The sequence below is a fragment of the Gorilla gorilla genome, chromosome 12 (assembly GCF_029281585.2).
Source record: "Gorilla gorilla gorilla isolate KB3781 chromosome 12, NHGRI_mGorGor1-v2.1_pri, whole genome shotgun sequence".
In the NCBI taxonomy this organism is placed as follows: Eukaryota; Metazoa; Chordata; class Mammalia; order Primates; family Hominidae; genus Gorilla; species Gorilla gorilla.
This window is the reverse complement of record NC_073236.2, coordinates 128,514,681-128,534,108: the sequence shown is the minus strand read 5'-3', so window position 1 is coordinate 128,534,108 and position 19,428 is coordinate 128,514,681. Positions and strand designations below refer to the sequence as shown.

Sequence of the window (19,428 nt, the reverse complement as noted above, 5' to 3'; positions counted from 1 at the left end):
AATCTCACACTCTTAGTGTTCCATGAAACACACTTTGAGAAACATTGAATTAATTCATTTTTCAAATTTTCCAGTTAGAGAAACTGAAGCCAGAGGAGAGAAGTGACAATCCCAAGGTCATCCAGTAAGGTATAGTTAGAGCCCCTCTACGCCAGGCTGCCTCGAAAGGAGAGGTCACTCAGACAGCAGTCACACTTACCTGTAACTGTGGGTTTATAATAAAAAATGGCAAGAATAACATAAATGTCCAGACATTCACCACTCAGCTTACAAACTACAATTTTGCAAATATAGTCCAAGTCTTCTAAGTACCCCTCTCTGGTCCCATCTCACTTCCTTATAGAGGTAACCGCTGTTTTAAAGCTGGTGTTTATCTTTTCTATGCATGTCTTTCTACGTATACCACTGTGTTGATTTCCTAGGGATGCCTTAGCCAAGTACCATGAACTGGGGGGCCTAAGCAACAGAAAGTAGTTCTCTCATAGCTCTGGAGGCTGAAGTCCAAGACCAAGGTATGAGCAGGCTGGTTCCTTTCCCTCTGTCTCCACATGGCCGCCCCTCTGTATGTGTCTCTCCTAATGGCTTTTTCTTCTAAGGATGCCAGTCCAGTTGAATCTGGGCCCACCTTAATGACCTCATTTTAATTTAGCAACCTCTTTGAAGGCCCTATCTCCAAATACAGTCACATTCTGAGGGTGCTGGGTTAGGGCTTCAACATATGAATTTTGGGGGGCATATTTATTTTGGCCCGTAACAACCTCCTACATGCTCTTTCTCCTATAGATAATTTTTGGGGTATTATCAACAATGCTGCAATGAATATTCTAACACAAGGTTCGGTGTCACATTTGCTAACTAGAGCTGAGTGTATGTGCCTGGGAGTGAAATTGCTGGGTTATTCGGGTTGTTTATTGACTAGACCATCCTTTTCTCATTGATCCATAATGTTATATGTCAAGTTGCCAAAGACACATGGGAAATGTCCGGGCTCACCAGCCTGTGGGTCTGTTTGTCCCTCTGGACTAATTCACAAAGGAGAGCCCTCTGTTAGGGACTGAATTGTGTCCCTCCAGCTCCCAAATTCATGCTCTGAAGTCCTGATCCCCAGGACCTCAGAATGTGACCTAATTTGGAAATAGGGTTGTTTCAGATGTGATAAGTGGAGATGAGGTCATCTTGGAGTCGGGTGGGTGCCTCATACAATATGCCTGGTGTCCTTACAGAAGGGGGAAATTTGGACACAGACACATACAGAAGGACACCGTGTGAAGATGAAGATGGCCACCTGTGAGCCAAGGAAAGAGCCCTGGAAATGAAGCAACCCTGCCTACACCTTGACTTCAGATTTCTAGCCTCCGGAGCTGTAGGGAAATAAATTTCTGCTGTTTAAGCCCTTCAGTTCATAGTGCCTCGATACGGCAGCCCTGGGGAAATGGATACAGCCTCCATTCCACTTTCCCACTTCCGACCCTTCTTCCCCATCTCTCTTCACTGCTTGCAAAGCCAGAAATAGCATAGGATGGTGAGTCAGGACTGGCACTGCTCAAGAGCACTGCCAGGCACACCCTGGCCGCCTACCCCCACGATTAAGAGAAAGCACAGGGCAGTGCCATGGACTGGGACTCCGACCCCCACTCAACCAGCCACAATGGCCTGTGTGTCTTTAACAAATTACCAACCCTCTCTGGGCTTTAGTTTCCTTGGCTGTAAAATCAGGCTGCTGCTTGGGATTTTCAACTGTTCTGTTTATAACATAGCATTTTTAGGTCACCAGAAATAAAAATATTCTGCTTGCCTCCCACTTTCAGCAAACATGGGTGGCAAAGATGACTTCAATCCTTCTAATTATCAGAGCCACAAATGGCTTTGTCTCATCCTCAAGATGAGTTTGGTTTTTATGTTTTAATCTGAGCTCTGCCCATTTTGCAGATAGTTATCTGTGAGGCTGTCGTGTGCGTGTGTGTGTGTGTGTGTGTGTGTGTGTGTGTGTTGGATTGCTTGTAGTAGCTGCTTACTTGATTTCACAAGGATGCTGTCTGACCAGGGTCTCTCAGAATGACTGAGTCCAGGTAGACCTTGGCCAGATTTGAACCAGCACCCAAGATAAAGTATTTAATTCTTCTCTATCTCTAGACCAAGGGTAATGGAAATCATCAGACACCAAGCAGCTCATGCGTTCCAGAGGTTTCAGGACTGAACGTTGGTTCTGTGGTTCCCCGTTTGGCATCTGTCTTTCATTAGGCCATAAAAAACAGTTTATGGCCCTTCTGGTTGGAACAATAACTTTCACAGTATCCATAGTGGCTGAGTGGTTATCAGAGGAAGAAAGACCACTAGCAGTCTCTGCGCCCTTGCTGTCTGTCATGGGCGGTGCCAGCCTATGTGTTAACTTATTCATCTCGCTTCAACCTTACACGGGTAGGTATTAGGACTGCCATTTTTAGCTTTGGCTCAGACAGGCTTAGAGACTTTACCAAGGTCACACAGCCAGCAGAGCCTGGATTCAAATTTAGGCTTTTGAACTCCTCAACCAGCATCTTTTTTCTTTTTGTTGAGACAGAGTTTCACTCTTGTTGCCCAGGCTGGAGGGCAATGGCGCGATTTCAGCTCACTGCAACCTCCGCTTCCCGGGTTCAAGTGATTCTCCTACCTCAGCCTCCCGAGTAGCTGGGATTACAGGCATGTGCCACCACGCCCAGCTGATTTTGTATTTTTTAGTAGAGACGGGGTTTCTCCATGTTGGCCTGGCTGGTCTCAACCTTCTGGCCTTCGGTGATCTGCCCACCTCAGCCTCCCAAAGTGTTGGGATTACAGGCGTGAGCCACCGTGCCCAGCCAACCAGCATCTTTGTTGAAAAAAATCTTACCTAGACAATTTTGGTGAGAGTTTTACTTGTTAAAATTTTATTTGAGCTCCTATGCCTCTATAGACTAGATGCCTGGCACACAGTGGGGAGTAAAATACTTCTGTGTTTGAACTGTTCCACTATCTACTCTGGACAGGAACTGTGTTTATCAAGTGTTTGGCAAAGGGATAGTGTATATGGGCGCTTTGTATATATAGGTTCAATGTTAAAAGTAAACATGGGCACATTAGGATTTTAACAAGTTTATTTGAACATTAAGCTCAGCAATTCATGTATCGGGCAGCACCCGACTGCTAGCTGTTCAGGATTCCGTCGAGGGCACGCAAGGGGAAAACCTTTATAAGGTGTTTGCACAACGAAGACAAATAAAATATTTGATTAGTTAAAGTGAAAAGCCTGTAGTTAGAGATTCGCTGGCAGTTTGCGATTGGTTAAGCATAAGTTTCATTTTACTCTTTTCACTGAGTTGGGCTTTTCTTTGCTTAGGAACCTGAGGTGTTGGAGCTCTCTCAGCCTAATAGCCTCCCCACTAATTCTAATAAAAAGAGGACAAGCAGCTGCAGCCAGTACAGCAGCCTGCACCAGGATCTGGCTTCCTGTAGTTTCCTCTGAGTGGTTTCTGTTCTGCCTTCTGCAGGGGGTACCTTAGGTGGACACTGTGATGTGTCACCCAGACGCCCCTTCGCCAAAAAACTTGCTTCCCTAGCTCGTGGGAATGCTGTCTACAGACAAAGCTGTCAGCCCCTTCAGGATTTGCCTCAGCTGCAGAGAGCTGGTTGGCCCAAGGTCATACCATTTTGGGGTGGCCCACATCCAATGGGGAAGGTATAAGGGCTTGGTCAGCTGGGCTCATCAGCTGTGAGGGCCATTCTAGCTCCCGGGCTTTCTGTGGTCAGCGAGTCTGTCATTGGGCCTCACCTTCTCCTTTTGCCCAATCCTGCTTCCTTCCTCCCTCTTTTCCAGGGCAGGTGCAGATGGCACTCCTTAACAAACATCCTGCCTATAAACGACCTGTACCAGCTCCTCCCTCCCACTCCTTCCTCGAGACAGTCCTTCAGAGGCAGGAAAGGTGGCCCTGCACCCCTGAGCCTCCTCCCTCTGAGCCCCATGACCTTTGGCCTGGTGCTGGCTTCTTGATGGGCCGCCATCTTGGGCACTTTCCTGAGTGCTTCTGAATCCCCATCCTGGAGGGTGGTGGGGATGGATGGCTGGTTTTCTGGGGCAATCCCCAAACCCTGGGCTTTTCTCATTGATTATGGGACTATCACAGACAGCTTCCAGCATAGAGGGAAGCATTGCTTGCTGCTTCCACAGGAACTAATTTAGTCAGAAACCCTAACCACGGCAGGCAGTACAGGGGTGCATTTCATATTTTGCTTTCCAGATCTTTCGTGCACCCGGAGGGGAATGAGCTTATCAGGCAACAGTGAAAACCAATAACTGCTTCAATGCGGTTGCTGAGGCTTTGAAAAGTGGTGTCAGTCTGCCTTTGCGGAGGTCCCTCTGCTGAGGAGGATCTGCTATGAGAAAAGGTCATGATAATCCCTTTGCTCAGCATGTGAGAGTTTCTTTATTATTATTTAAACGAAAGCCTGAGGAGTAGAACCTTGGTTAATCAAATTCTTTCAACCTATCGCAGCACAGCCCTGCCCTTCATAGGCCATCTCCCTTCTCTTGGTGGCAAATAGTAGAAATAAACTTGACCTAGTTTAACAACAATAACAAAATCCAGAAGGGAGAATGTATTTTAAGGTATTTCACCAAACTTAAGGTCAGAAATGCTCCCAGGACCCAGAAAGGATCAGACACATGATCTGGGATATCTGTCCCTGAATTCTGCATCTGTGTATTCGTGCGTGCGTGTGTGTGCACTTGTGTGAATGTATGTGCGCATGCGTGTGTGTCTTTCCCTGGATCAAGTGCCTGGATCAAGTGGCAAATGGCCAATTCTCCATTCCAAGCTTTATATATAAACATTTTAACCACATCAAGATACTAACTAAACTCTCTCTTGGACTCAATCCCAAATTCCTAGGAGATACAAGTTCATTGGTGGGTTTTGGTCACATATTAACTTTCCATGCTGTTAGGCAGGGGCACCAGGGAGGACCATGCAATCCAAACCTGCAGCCAGGGACCCACCCCTGTGGCTGTGACCAATGGCCCCAAGATGGGCACTCCCAGACAGCCCTGCAGATTTGAGCCAGGCAGCTTGCTTTGCTGTCTGGCCTAGAGAGTGATGATTCAGCTGAAGACTAAAATAATTACCTGCGTGTGAGGCAAGGAAGAGCCTGCACTGACGTCAGCAACACGTTCCTGAGCTCACCTTGTCACAGAACCCTGTGCAGCCCGATTCTGCCACGGGGCATCCACCCCAATGGGGGACTAACGAGAACGGTGATGAGCTCGTCTGTGTTTAATAAGAAAGGCTACCACGTGTTGAATAACTTCTAATGTACCAGGTGTTATATATACAGCACCTCTCAGCTTCGCAAGGAATCTGTCAAGAGATAGCATTATGTGCCCCTCTTACAGATCAGGAAAACTGATGCTCAAAGAGGTTAATGAAGTCATCCAAACTCACATTTTAGAATGAAGTGGGTGGAATTTAGAATTTGATTATAAATCAGGTTAGTTCTAAAGTTGGTAAGTCTTCCGAGAATGATGATGTGTCACCTTCTAAATAACGACAACGACTAGATCACACAGGTGAAACTTCAATAATGTATAAATTGTATGATTGAGGAATGCTGGGAGAGGCTACATGATGCAAAAGCCACTCACTGAAACGTGAAGCATTCTGTCAGTCACCGGCAGCCCAGCCTTCAGTGTAGACTAATTCCCAGTAATTACGGAATGGGGAGACTTCACTGAATTTGCTCAGTCTTCCCTTTTTGTGCTTCTTAATTGCTTTGAGAATCATCTAGATGCTTGTGTGGCCTTGGTCCAGGCCTATGGTACAAACCAAGTGACATGGGGCAGGAGTAGGGGCTGATACTCTGCTTTCAGGGTCTCTGATCGAGGTGAGGAAAGCAGGCCCAGCTGGTGGCCAAGTGTATACCATTCGAGGGGGGGAGTGGGTGTGTGGTGGAAAGAGCACTGAACTCTGGGTCCACATGCCTGACTTCTCACTCCAGCACCAGCTCTTGACGATGGTGGGACTCAGGCTGACCCACTTACCAACCCTGACCTCCAGCTTCCTCTTCCCCAAGATGGCCTTATTTTTATTTATTTATTTTTTTGAGACGGAGTTTCGCTCTTGTTGCCCAGGCTAGAGTGCAATAGTGCCATCTCGGCTCACTGCAACCTCCGCCTCCGGGGTTCAAGTGATTCTCCTGCCTCAGCCTCCCGAGTAGCTGGGATAATAGGCGCCTGCCACTACGCCCGGCTAATTTTTGTATTTTTAGTAGAGACGGGATTTTGCCATGTTGGCCAGGCTGGTCTCGAACTCCCGACCTCAGGCGATCCATCCGCCTTGGCCTCCCAAAGTGCTGGGATTACAGGTGTGAGCCACCACGCCTGGCCCAAGATGGCTTTATTAACCTGCCTTGCCTCCCTCTCTGCATTGTACTGACACAGGTTATTAGTCTGTAACAGCAACAGTTACCATGTAATCATCAGGGTTCAAATTGACTCCCACTCACCACAAGCTAAGCACTTCACATTTACTTTCCTCATAACCCTAACAAGTTGATCCTATGATTAGCCCCATTTTACAGATGAGGCAGCAGAGACTGAAGGGTGAAATAACATGCCCCAGACCGAGTGTGCCTGGACCCACAGTCCGAACAGAGCACTGCCTCACTGGCCCCGAGAGTGTCTGTCATCTGGAAGGTTTTGCTATTATTGTCATGCATGGTCCTAATCCAGGCAGCCCAGGATGTGAGCTAGGCAGGGGAACTGGGGTGGGGAACAGATCCCTAGAGCCCTGCCGCCTCTACCTTCCCGGTATCACCAAGGAAACCACAGCTCCTTTGTTGTTGCCATGGCAACCATCTAAACTCTCTCTTTCCCTTGGTTTCACCATGGAGACAGCCAATGGGAAAGAAGTTCCTGAGTGGGAGGCAGTACAGCAGGGAGAGGTGAGAATGCGCCTCCAGGAACCAGGACTGGAAATTCCCACTCTGCTGAGGAATGCAGAGGCATTCCTGGAGCTGCACAGAAGTACATTGTCGAAGCCGGGATGTCCCTGGGGAAACATAGGTTGGAAGAATTGTTTTCTGAATTTATTTCTAGAGGTTGCCTTTCCTGTAGTCAGCCATTGTCCAAACCAAAGGAAATTCCCAAATTTTCATATCTCACAGATGCTGAAATTCTACTCGGCCAGGTCTTTTCCCTGTCTAATTTTGCTTCCAACTTGCTGGATGACATTGGGTAACTCAAGTACATCTCCCCAAGCAAGTGTCAGATGAACCTGACAAGTTACACCAATGGCATTCAGGCCTCCAGACTTCTAGGCCAGGATAAGTTCTTTAAGAAAACACAAGGTTCCAACCCAGGGTTGCCACACTTTTTAAATTTCTATTTTTTTAAGACAGAGTCTTGCTCTGTCACCCAGGCTGGAGTGCAGTGGCACATTCTTGGCTCACTGCAGCCTCCGCCTCTGAGGTTCAAGCCATCCTCCCACCTCAGCCTCCTGAGGAGCTGGGACTATAGGCACATGCCACTATGCCCAACTAATTTTTGTATTTTTTGTAGAGACAGGGATTCACAGACTGTTGCCCAGGCTGGTCTCGAACTCCTGAGCTCAAGCCATCTGCCTGCCTCAACCTCCCAAAATGCTGGGATTACAGGCATGAGCTGCAACGCCCAGCCACCACACTTTTACTTGGGGAGATCAGGATGTCAGAATTGAAAACTGCATTTAATCTACAGAGGCAGGGTGATGTGACAGTTAGTTAAGAGCGGGCACAAGGAAATCAGACCTGCCGAGTTCAGGTCCCAACTCTGTGACATGCTGCTGTGTGACTTGTACCAGTTTGATCTCCCCTAGCCTTAGTTTATTCCGAAGAAAAAGTGGGTTAATAATTAGGCCAGGCACAGTGGCTCACGCCTGTAATCCCAGCACTTTGGGAGGCTGAGGTGGGCAGATCACGAGGTCAGGAGTTCGAGACTAGCCTGGCCAACATGGCGAAACCCTGTCTCTACCAAAAAATACAAAAATTAGCTGGGTGTGCTGGTGGGTTCCTGTAATCCCAGCTACACAGGAGGCTGAGGCAGGAGAATCACTTGAACCCGGGAGGCGGAGGCTGCAGTGAGCCAAGATTGCGCCACTGCACTCCAGCCTGGGTGACAGAGCAAGACTCCATTTCAGAAAATAAATAAATAAATAAACAAATTAGCCGGGCATGGTGGTGTGTGCCTGTAGTCCCTCTACTTGGGAGGCTGAGGCAGGAGAATCACTTGAACCCAGGAGGTGCAGGTTGCAGTGAGCCAAGATCCTGCCACTGCACTTCAGCCTGGGTGACAGAGACTCTGTCTCAAAAAAAACCAAAATTGTGTCTTTCTCTTAAGGTTCTTATGGTGATTGAGATACACCGTGCAAGGCTTTTTAACACAATGCCCAGAACATGGCAACACTCAATAACTACTAGCAAATATCACCATCATTATTTCCATCATTTCACCGAAGACATTTTAACAACAGAAAAATATATATCTTGGCCAAAATGATAGTTTAAATTGCATGCATTGAGCTTTTGGAAGTGTCACTCATTGATTCTCTGTTTCTTCAGGGTGGACCTAAGAATTCCTGGATTCAGTGATCTTGGGATTCTTTCTGCTCTAAGAGGCAACGCTTTTGGGGTTGTTAACAGCCTTGATTAGCAAAGGAATGTTCATGGCCCATGGCTAAAGATAAGTGATAAATCAGGTGCCCTTAGTGGCCATCCTGAACTTGGATTGGACTCCGACTCTGCACAGCAGACCTTTCATGCAGGGCTGGACTATTTCAGGAAATCAGAACCACAGATATGTAATCCTTCCCTACTCTCCTCCTCGTCCCTGTTGGTGACGTCAGGCTTCAGCTACACTAGCCGTTAACTGAGGTCCGAGGGTCCTGGCCTGGGATCCGGAGCCCCTAACTGCCTGTTCTGCCTTCCTGCAAAAGCTGGTTGTTTGGGCCAGTTGGTTTTTGGTTTCTGTGTGGCCACTCCCACCCCCACCCCAGCTCCCTGACCACGGGCGGCGGAAGAGTGGGACGTTATGGAACCTTCTCAGCTTATTCAGAGAGGCTTCTTCTTCCTATTTAGTCTCCCTCTGGCTTTCTCTGCTGGGATCTGGGTGGTAGAAGCAGCAGGAGGATCAACGAACAGGCTGAGCGCCAAGAAGCCTGAAGATTCCAGAATCTAGCGGGAAAAGCATTCAGAGTCAGAATGAGTAAGCAACTTCATCTCCTGGCCTTTACTTTTCTGTAAAACAGAGGCAATTCTATCTCCCTCATGGATGTGATAAAATAATACTTTGACTAGTAATAATAATATTCATTCAGGAGTGGATCTGGGTGTTGTAGGGCCTGAAGCTTATTCAGTGTGGAGGGTCCTTTTTAAGAAAGAAGAATACAAATTTACAAACACATTAAATATAAAAGAGGATATTTACTTAGGAGAAAAAAAATCACAACAAATTACAATTAAAAAGAAAAACTGGGCCAGGCACGGTGGCTCATGCCTGTAATCCCAACACTTCAGGAGGTGGAGATGGGCAGATCACTTGAGTCCAGGAATTCCAGACCAGCCTGGGCAATGTGGTGAAACTCCACCTCTACAAAAAATGCAAAAATTAGCCAGGCGTGGTAGCACACGCCTGTAGTCCCAGCTACTCAGGAGGCTGAGGTGGGAGGATCACCTGAGCTTGAGAGGTTGAGGCTGCAGTGAGCTGTGATCACGCCACTGTGCTCCAGCCTGAGTAACAGAGTGAGATCCTGTCTCAAGAAAAAAGAAAAAAGAAAAACTGAACAAATACTACAAATATCACAAAATGTAGAAAAATAATGTACTACATTTTATTAATTGTCTTCTATGCTTCTAATACCTTTTTCCTACATTTTTTGGCTGCATGCATTTTAATAGCTTCTTCCTATGGCAATGGTTTTGTGGTAGTATTTTCTGTTTCTATAAAGAGATTATAAAGTTAATTCAGTCTTTTCCTTAGCACAGTTGGTCAAAATTTGTTTTTTTATTATTGATGGCTTCAACTAGGTATCAATGACAAACAAATTCTCTGCTTGCAATTGCAATTACATATTCATGATTAGAAGCATTTCCTTCAACCTTGCCCTGCCTTGCTTCATCCCCACAAACCCAACCTTTTACAGCCAGAATGCATTTGTTTCAGTGTGACTTTGAGCACTGCACTTTCTGTCATGATGCCTGGTGAGTGGGCACCACAGGCCTCAGGAGGATTTCTAGAAACCACTCTTCCACCAGGATGGCTAGCAACAAGCTAATGAAAGTGATTTTGAAATGCATCAGTATATCCCATTTACCCAAATAAATGAATCTCCAGGCCAGGCCTACTCCTAACAATTGCATAGCCCAGGACGAGACTAGAAAGGAGGTCCCCTTTTCATATGTTTAAAATAAATTCCTGAAAGTCATCAGTCACGCTAACAAACCGTTAAATACACTGTGTCCCATCCTTCTACCCTGACAATTTGAAAGGCCAGATTCAAATTTAGAATTCTCAGAATCCTGGGTTCCATCGAGAATGTGTTGTGTGGGGAAAGCTGGCCCTGCCCCCTGGCTGGCTGCCGGTTCTCCTTCTCCAGGAGGAAGCACTTTGCAGCCTGAGGGCTGTGGCACGTGTGTGGATAGCCCAGGCTCATGGCTAAGATCGACCATTCCCGTGTACACAGCCATTTTTGCAGCCCCTCAGGCCTGGGGTTGCACACCAGTGTGAGCCGGCCTTTGGGAGGACGAGGGCAGCGGTCCTGACGGGCCCTGGTAGCATGACTGATGTTGGCAAGGGTCTCTGGGCCTGGAGTATCAATCCAGGTCTTCTGATAAGCAGATCCAGGAATGGAATTGGGGATGCAAGAGGGTTCCTGAGGAGAGACATTTTTGAAAGATAAAAAGCGACAGAGGAGGGTTGGTTGGGGAAGGCTTCAGATCACAATGCTGATCTGAAATGTGTCGAGGGCAAAAATGGGCAGGGAGAGCCCCACACTGTCCTGGAGATCATTTACAATGTGGTCAACCCGATGGGCAGTTCTGGTGCAGACTGCCCATCAGAGGAGTCCTGCTTTGGGCATAGAAAGCTCCCAGCGTGCTCACTGCTGGCCGGGCCACCCAGGAGGGGCTGTAGTGAATTGTGAAGGGGCTTCAGCTGGATGCTGCCAGCTAACTATTCTCCTTGCCGCTGACCAGCAAGTTCCTTCTGGAAGGGAGATCTGAGCCACACTCCTCCCTGACCGCCACGGTGCACAATAGCCAGATTGGCTTTAGTAAGTGGGAGTTCATGCTGCTGGGCCCATATGTCATCTCTGCTTCTGCCAGTTCATAGCTCATGGCATATGCTAGCTGACATCCCATGGCTGAGCTATTTTGCCTACTTGGCTATTTCGTGCCCCTTTCGTGACTAATGCTTTCAGGTAGTTGATATATAATGCAAAGATCACCATTCTTTATGTCAATTTCCATATATCCATGAACTGCCTCTCCCCCACACCTCCTGGTCTCTGATCATTCATTCTTCTAGGCTGGCCCCTGACCAGTCTGCCAGGTCAGGTGATAAGGTGAACTCTTGTCAGTGCCATGAGTTCAGATTTTTTTCACCTTTGGCAAAGATTCCTTCCACACAAAGTGTATGACCAGGGACAATGCTGGAATCCCCCTGATCAGAAGGGTTTCCCCTGGCCACTGTCTTTAGCGCTCTGTCCCTGAGTGTCGCTGTAAGGCAGCTGCTCTCCAGTTTCTGCTTGTTTCCGCACACAGCACCCAGCCAAACCATCTGCAAATTAAATTCAGGCCCTTTCTCCACCCTCAGCCGGGTATAGAAGGCACCCCCGCCCACTCCCACCGACAGGATGGCCATGGGGGTGTGCTGAGGGAGGGGTGATGGTGCAGCTGTGGCAGATGACACAGGGTCTGGGACACCTGCTCATACAACTTCCCTGTGCTCCCTCACCCCCAGCTCAGGCTTCATCCCAGGTGAACCTTTTCCATCACTCTGTGAGAGCCCAGATCATGCTGGGTATTTCTAGATGCATTCACTTAGATCCCCTGGGCAACTCTCCCATTCCCATCAGGGCTCAATGACACACCGAGAGCTGCTTTTCGAAAAGCATGTATTCTCTGCTGCAGATGGCATGGCCTTGCTCCGGGCCCCCAGGAGCCTGTGTTGTGATGCTCCCATGGCGGCTTGTCATTTGCTCTACACTGCATCCTCCTCCACCATTGACACCTCCAGCACCGCAGGGACTGCTGGATCAAATGGCCCAAGCGGCAGGGCTGCCTGCACCACAGCCTGAACCTGCTGCAGGCCCCACTCTGCTCTTGGCCACTCAGAGCTGGCAGCCTTCCATGTCACTTACCAGATGGTCTAGAATAGCCTTCCTAAGTGTGGAGTGTATTGCCTCTAGAACCCAAGGGGCGTATCAGGCATCGTGCCTCCTTCTTTGCAATGGGGGTTATAAAACGCAGCAATTTGTCTTTTACTTTGGAGAGGATGCCCTGGCATGCCCCTGATCACTTCATCCCTAAAAACTTTATTGATATGCTAGTCTCTGAATCTTCATAGAGTTTCTTCCCCACCCTCAAGAGCACATGTACTTTACCAAGTCCTCTACAGGCCAGCTACTTCTTTCTCATCCTGCCAAATTAGAAAGATGTCATCAGTTTCATGGATCAATATGATGCTCTGTGGGATGCCCAAACAATCCAGATCTCTCTAGACTATGTTAAGACAGAAAGCAAGTGAGTGAGTCAAAGAGCCCTGGGGCAAAACTGTAAATGTGTGTTGTCCATTCCATATGAATGCAGAATATTTCTGATTCTCTTTTCTGATCAGGATAAAAAAGAATGCACTCATTAAATCAATGGCCGTAGTAATCTGCTCTGGCAAAGATACTACATTGGTTGTGGTAACTGGGGCTATTACTATTTGGGTTTGTGGTGGTCCACAGTTCTCTGGGTTCCCTCTGGTTCCTGCAGGGGCCAGTCTGGTCAACTAAATGGAAATACGGGGGAGACCTCCAGCCATGCCTCCTTGAGTTCCATAAGGGTGGCATTAATCTCTAGCAGCCCCCAGGATGCGATATTGTTTGTATTTTCCTCTCTTGGCTGAGGTTCAGGGTGGGAGTAGTATCAAGAGTTTTCACTTGGCTTTCCCCAGTATGACAGCTTTTACTCTACAGGCCAAAAACCCAATGTGGGAGTTTTTCCAATGCCAATTATACGTTCAGGGACTGAGAAAATGACCTTAGGATGGATCCACGGAGCCAGTGGACCCACTCTCAGCTGGACTTCAGCCAGCACTCGCTTTCTTCCCTGGCTTTTTGCACGACCCTACTCTAAGAGATGGGCTAGGAGGAGTCTTTGGATCTCTGGATGTCAATGTCAATTCAGATCTTCAGATAGTCCTTCAAATAGCTGAGCAACCCTCTTTCCCCAGCAAAAAGTCACTCTAGTAAATGGTCATAGGTCCTGTTGTTTATCTGAAATCTCTACTTTAAAAACCATCATGTCACAGGATTCTTTCTCCTGGGTACCCAGCCACCTCTTCAGTCAATAGTTCTCAGTTCTGGAAACTGACTTCAGTCAGGGGCTGTGTCTCATGCCTGTAATCCCAGCTACTCGGGAGGCTGAGTTGGGAGACTTGTTTGAGCCCAGGAGATCGAAACCAACCTGGGCAATGTAGTGAGAGCCCGTCTCAAAAAAAAACAAATAAATAAAATGACATTGAGTAAACTAAAAAGTCATATTTTTCAAAAAGCTAACTCCAGTCCAGTTTATATATACACACATAAATACACACACACACACACACATACACAGCAGTCCACGTATGGGCCGCCACTCACTAGCATTGCTGTATTCTGTCAACATCTCCTTCACTCTGGAAGTCAAGCCCTGTTGGCTGCCACTCCAGCCTTGCCAGTTGTTACAATGGGTGTGACCTTCTGGCTCCTGGCGATTAAAGTACTACCATGTGCCTCTCCTGCTTCAGGGCACCACGCCAGCCTATGAGCAGCCGCAGGGGTTGAGCCCTGCAGAGCCCCAGAGGCAGAGCTGCCCAAGGCTTTGGGAGCCCACCCCTTGCATCACTGTGCCCTGGATGTGAGACGTGGAATCGAGGAGATTATTTTGGAGCTTTAAGAGGTAATGGCACCCTGCTGGGTTTCAGACTTGAGTGGGGACTGCAGCCTCTTTCTTTCGGCCGATTTCTCCCTTTTGGAACGGGAGTATTTACCCAATGCCTGTACCCCCACGGTATGTTGGAAGTAACTAATTGTTTTTGATTTTACAGGTTCATAGGTGGAAGGGACTAACTAGCCTTGTCTCAGATGAGACTTTGGACTGTGGACTTTTGAGCTAATGCTGGAATGAGTTAAGACTTCGGGGAAGGAACTGTTGAGAAGGCATGATTGGATTTTGCAATGTGAGAAGGACATGAGATTTGGGAGCGGCCGGGGTGGAATGATACAGTTTGGATCTGTATGGATCTGTGTCTCCATCCACATCTCATGTCAAACTGTAATCCTCAGTGTTGGCGGAGGAGCCTGGTGGGAGGCGATTGGATCATGGGGGCAGGTTCTCATGAATGCGTTAGCGCCGTCTCCCCAGTGCGGCTCTCATGATAGAGTTCTCACAAGATCTGCTTGTCTAAAAGTGTGTAGCACCTCCTCCCCCTCTCTCTCTTCCTCCTGCTCTGGCATGTAAGACGTGCCCGTGTCCCCTTCCTCCACCACAAGATTGTAAGTTTTCTGGAGCCTCCCCAGAAGCTGAGAAGAAGCTGCTATGCTTCCTGTTCAGCCTGCAGAACCGTGAGCCAATTAAACCTCTTTTCTTTATAAAGTACCCAGTCTCAGGTAGTTCTTTATAGAAGTATGAGAATGAACTAATAAACCTGGTCTTAAGCCCCACCCTGATCAAGACCCTCCCTGCCTGGACCCTCCTTAGCGCCCACTGGTCTACGGCAGTCCACTCTTGCAGCACCTTTGGGGGCTCTTGCTTTCCTCCCTTATCAAGCCTAGCCTGTCCCCAGCTGGGTTATGCTGCCATGTAATCCTACTTATTGGCTTTGCAGCCAGGAAAGGAGATGGGGGCAGGTCCTGCGGGGGGCCCTGCTATCGTGTAGGGGAGAGACCTCTACAGGGTGGGGAAAGGGCTGACTCTTGAGAGAAGTGGCAATCCCTGCCAGCACTGAGGGCTCAGAGGGGTCTTGGGAACCAAAGTCATCAGGGGCATCCACCACCTGGGTCTTCCCACCATCAGAGCAATTTCCCAAGTCAGCATCACTGAAAGTATAGCAACTGGGTTGCTGTGTCATCCTAGGCACCCTCTGTGCCTCCCAGACCACCTGGGATGGAGCCCTCATGCTAGCTGATCAAGGTGCCACGCCCTCTCTTTATTGCTTTCTCAGGCCACTTCCAGCATCGATGGTGTCAGGTCAGGTCCTCTGGGTAGAAGAAATGGAGTCAGTTAGGAGTGCTGGAGACTGAGTAAGAGGTAAGCCTTGTTAACATGATAGGAGGATGAAGCAGGATTGGGCAGAAAAAGACTTCATATCCCAATGCCAATCTGAACCTGTGAAAGGAACTAGAGAAGGAGCAGAGTAAGCAGGTAGAGGCTCAGAGTGAGATGCCATCTGATGAAACCTGGTCCAACCCAATAGGGAGCTATAGTGAAAGACTGCCCATGAGAAGGCTCTCCCACTGGCAGAACTGGCCAGCCACTAGGATTCCTGCTGTGGTCCCTCTTTAGCTGAAGGTTGCCTGGTGGAAGTGTGGCCTTGACTCAGACAATGTGGTAGATCCTGATGCTGTTCTAGCTGGAGGTCTCAGCTAACTGCAGCCCTTGCTGCTGACAGCACGCTCTTCTTTTTTTTTTTCCTTTTTTTTTTGACAGAGTCTCTCTCTGTTGCCAGGCTGGAGTGCAGTGGCACAATCTCGACTCACTGCAACCTCTGCCTCCCGGCTTCAAGCGATTCTCCTGCCTCAGCCTCCCAAGTAGCTGGGACTGCAGGTGTGCGCCACCAGGCCCGGGTAATTTTTGTATTTTTAGTAGAGATGGGGTTTCACCATGTTGGCCAGGCTGGTCTCGATCTCTTGACCTTATGATCTGCCCACGTCGGCCTCCCAGAGTGCTGGGATTACAGGCGTGAGCCACTGCACCCAGTCCCTCATGCTGTTCTTCAAGGAAGCTCTGAGAGGCAGATTCCCATGGCTGCCGCACCTGAGGAGTAGCCTGGAAGAGGGTGAAGCTCCCTTTGGCCCTGTAGACTCCTTGCCCTTAGGGTAGAAATGCAGCTAGAGAAGGACAAGAGAGGAGCTTCTGAAAGTAGAGGGTGTGCACTGCCCTAGTCCAGGCTGAGGATGTTACTGTGTAGACCCAGTTCGACTTCCCTTCGGCTAAAGCCCCAAAGAGCCGCATCACCACCCAACACAAGCAGACGTGTGGTGGTGGAAACGAAGTCTGAGTGGGAGACGTGGGCTTCAGGAATTGTTAAAATATTATATCTTGATTTTTGCATATTTTATAAAAACATGCTGGGCCGGGCGCAGTGGCTCACGCCTGTAATCCCAGCACTTTGGGAGGCCCAGGCAGGCGGATCACGAGGTCAGGAGATAGAGACCATCCTGGCTAACACGGTGAAACCCTGTCTCTACTGAAAATACAAAAAATTAGCCGGGCATGGTGGTGGGTGCCTGTAGTCCCAGCTACTCAGGAGGCTGAGGCAGGAGAATGGCGTGAACCCGGGAGGCGGAGGTTGCAGTGAGCCGAGACTGTGCCACTCCACTCCAGCCTGGGCAACAGAGTGAGACTCTGTCTCAAAAAAAAAAAAAAAAAAACCCAAAACAACAACAACAACAAAAACAAAAAACCATGTTAATCTATTGCTTGAGTCCTCCCAAGGTTGGGGAAGCAGCTCTTCCAAGGGAGGCCTGAAATTTAAGCTGCGTTATCTTCGTGATGATTCCATTTCTGCATTAACTATTGCTATGGTTTTCATATTGGGTAGTTCCTGTAATTTGAGATCCTTCTTTTTCAGGTGGCAGCTGAGGCTTACTACCCCAGGAAAGGGATGCCACCAGAGAAGGCAGACAACCAAGATGGCGACTCTCAATTTTTGAGCTCCTAATTTTCTCATGTCAGACATAAGAAAAAAAATATTTTTTAAAGAAAAAGCTTTAGGTTGCAAAAATCTAGGCCTTTCAACTTTAAAATCCTATTCTTGCAAGCCTTGGAGAATAAAGCTTATGCATAAACAGTAGATTTGGAAACAGAAATATGCCTAATTACCCAGAGCCATTCTTTCAATACGCCAGTGATTGTTTAAAGATTCTATAGGCTGGAGTCAATGGCAGGAGGCGGGTGGGAAAAGAGTCAAGAGGGAGGAGAGAAGAAGCAAGAGGGTTGGGTAGATATTGTCACATGACCCTGAGAGGAGGATTCTGGGTCAAACCTCTAGGGGGTTGTGTGTAATGGAGACTCCAGATCCATTTGGGAATCTGGGTCCAAAGAAGACTTCACCTTGCCTTCTGAGTGGAGCCCTGAAGTGGCAAGACTCATAGAATTCCCCCACGGGTCCACACGAGAGAGAATGAATAGAGAAGGCTGCGTGCTGGCTGGACCAAGGCAGCCTCGGGTGACACTGCCACCACCACCACCACTGCTGCCGCTGCCGCCATCGCCATCACCACTGCTGCTGCCATCGCCGCCACCACCACCACCATCACCACCACCACCACCACCACCAACCACCACCACCACCACCACCACCACCACCACCACCACCACCACCATCACCACCACCACCACCATCATCATCACCATCACCACCACCACCACCACCACCACCACCATCACCACCACATTATGGACAATAGCCCAATGTTTCCTGAGTTCCCTAGAGGGTTGAAAGAGAATAGGACCTAGAGAGATCATATAGTTGGGACAGGCACTCATTAATTTGATCCAATGACAAGAGACCAGATGGGAAGAAGGATGCCTTGAGAGATGTCAGTGTGCACCCATGGATAGAAGCAGCTGGTGACTGGGCACTTGGGAGGCCACAAGGACACACACAAAGCTCCTGGAAGACGTTTTCAAGGGGTTAGGCTGTGCTGGGATCCAGAACTGGCTGAAGAAACCATGAGCTGACATAAAATTTCTGCCACCTAGCAGAATGGAGGCTCCATTTGGAAATTAAATTATATACTTAAAAAAACTGTAATTGCTTCATTTCTTTTTTTTTTTTTTTTTTTTTGAGATGGAGTTTCACTCTTGTTGCCCAGGCTGGAGTGCAATGGCACCATCTCAGCTCACTGCAAACTCCGCTCCTGGGTTCAAGAGGTGATCCTGCCTCAGCCTCCCGAGTAGCTAGGATTACAGGTGTGTGGCCACCATGCCCTGCTAATTTTGTATTTTTAGTAGAGACGGGGTTTTACCATGTTGGTCAAGCTGGTCTCGAACTCCTGACCTCAAATGATCCACCCACTTTGGCCTCCCAAAGTGCCAGGATTACAGGCATGAGGCACTGCGTGAAGCCAAATGCTTCATTTCTTTTTTTCTTTTTTTTTGTTGAGACGGAGTCTCACTCTGCCGCCCAGGCTGGAGTGCAGTGGCACAATCTCGGCTCACTGCAAGCTCCCGGGTTCACGCCATTCTCCCGCCTCAGCCTCCCGAGTAGCTGGGACTACAGGCGCCCGCCACCACGCCTGGCTAATTTTGTTTTGTACTTTTAGTAGAGCCGGGGTTTCACCGTGTTAGCCAGGACGGTCTCGATCTCCTGACCTCGTGATCCGCCCGCCTCGGCCTCCCAAAGTGCTGGGATTACAGGCGTGAGCCACCGCGCCCGGCCTGCTTCATTCCTTATACATCTGAGTAGGCCATCTGAGATTTTGTTTCTACTACACAGCACTACGGCAAGGATTACGCGAAACCACCTAGTCCCTAGTATGGTTCCTGCCGCGTAATCAGGACACAGCAGATCGCAGCTGGGTATTTTCCATTTTCCTCCGGATCTGCTCTGCACCCTTCTCCACTGGCCCTCAGCTGTGGGAAGCTGACCTCATGGACTGCAGGCAATGCGCGTAATTGCCCTATGGGAGGCACCAACAGGAAATGGGAGGGGCTGGGAGGGAAGAGCTATGAGGTATTCACTCTGTAGGTCTGGCAATGGCTGTGTTTCTCTCGGCTCCTGCCTGGTGGCCCCTCCTACCGGCAAATCTCTCACTGAGGTTCTGCCCGCTCTCTCTGCTCCTCCAGGCGTCGGGGTGGCAGGGCATTCCTGTTCTTGCTGGCCTCAGATGCTTCCCTTCTTGTGTACCCTTAACCTGTGCCCACTTCTGTTAAGTAGTCCCTTCATTACACTCTTAGGAACTACCTCTCTGGAGAATG

The 19,428-nt window shown here is 48.6% G+C and overlaps 1 long non-coding RNA gene across 2 annotated transcripts; it reads left to right on the top strand.

Annotated features, from left to right (window-relative positions):
- Positions 1 to 6,889: 6,889 nt before the first annotated feature.
- On the top strand, positions 6,890 to 17,820 carry LOC109025659 (uncharacterized). Of its 2 annotated transcripts, XR_008676735.2 has the most exons (6): positions 6,890 to 7,069; positions 9,118 to 9,244; positions 14,033 to 14,184; positions 14,333 to 14,464; positions 15,449 to 15,534; positions 17,078 to 17,820. It is a non-coding gene; the product is annotated as an uncharacterized lncRNA (long non-coding RNA). The 2 variants fall into 2 exon arrangements; XR_010130058.1 differs by having other exon boundaries at positions 14,333 to 15,534.
- Positions 17,821 to 19,428: the final 1,608 nt, after the last annotated feature.